The sequence below is a fragment of the Austrofundulus limnaeus genome, unplaced genomic scaffold, assembly GCF_001266775.1.
Source record: "Austrofundulus limnaeus strain Quisiro unplaced genomic scaffold, Austrofundulus_limnaeus-1.0 Scaffold102, whole genome shotgun sequence".
NCBI lineage: Eukaryota > Metazoa > Chordata > Actinopteri > Cyprinodontiformes > Rivulidae > Austrofundulus > Austrofundulus limnaeus.
In genome coordinates, this window is record NW_013952504.1 from 1,494,623 (window position 1) to 1,496,030 (window position 1,408).

Sequence of the window (1,408 nt, forward strand, 5' to 3'; positions counted from 1 at the left end):
CTGGTGACTGTGGAGGCCATTTGAGTACAGTGAACTCATTGTCATGTTCAAGAAACCAGTCTGAGATGATTCACACTTTATGACATGGAGCATTATCCTGCTGGAAGTAGCCATCAGAAGATGGTACACTGTAGTCATAAAGGGATGGACATGATCAGCAACAATACTCAGGTAGACTGAGGTGTTGACCTGATGCTCAATTGGTACCAAGGGGCCCAAATTGTGTCAGGAAAACATCCCCCCACACCACTACAACACCTCCACCAGCCTGAACCATTGATACAAGGCAGGATGGATCCATGGTTTCATGTTCTTGAAGCAAAATTCTGARCCTACCATCTGAATGTTGCAGCAGAAATCCAGACTCATCAGACCAGGCAARGTTTTTCCAATCTTCTATTGTCCAATGTTGGTGAGCCTGTGTGAACTGTAGCCTCAGTTTCCTGTTCTTAGCTGACAGGGGTGGCACCCAGTGTGGTCTTCTGCTGCTGTAGCCCATCCTCCTCAAGGTTTGACATGTTGTGTGTTCAGAGATGCTCTTCTGCAGACCTTGGTTGTAATGAGTGGTTATTTCGAGGCCGGCTCTACGCTGGGGCAAGKGGGMGCAGTGCCCCRTCAGATGAATGCCCTGCCCCCTTAAATCAAATCCYCCAATAAATGGACAAGTTGTCTCTCATCRRTGCCTCCTCCYCTCCGTGCTGTGTGCAGGACAGACTGTCTGCAGGCAMCAGAGACCCGCCTCCTCAGTAAACAACCAATCACTGTTTAGTATGCAAATGAGCCGGACCAGCAATGTTCACTCCACTCTGCCTRGAGGCAGGAGYAGAAAGCGGAGCAGCAGCGGAGTTRTCTGCTGCTCAGACAGTCAGGATCAACATTGAAGCTGTTCAGCCWCTAGTTTTGCAAAATGGCTTGAAAGATAATCACAACAATTYTTTTTACTAAGTTTTTATTKACTTRCCACTCCAGCAGCTTTCAGCAGCTCATAGAAAGATTCACGTGTCTCTGCATTTCTCCTCTGTGYCTCGGTCAGTCCTGAACACGAMACTGTAGCTTAGCATAACAAGATAACCCTAACCACTGAACTTCTGATAGTTTCTTTCAGGTAATGCTGCGTGATGCAGCTGTTTTACAGCTTTTTAAAAACACTTCTGCTCCTGCCTGAAGCTGCTGAGTGTCTCAGAGCAGGAGAGAAAAGTGATAAACAAGGAAGAGATTTCTGACCAGGTTTCAAATTAAACAAAAAATAAATCAACAATAAACTGTACATAATGCTCTGCTCTACTTGCTGCTGCTGCTGCTGTTGTTATTTCTGTTGTTTGGGAAATCTTTGATGATTTTTTTAATATGAAGTTTTATTATTATTATTATTATTATCATCATCATCATCATCATCATCATCATCATC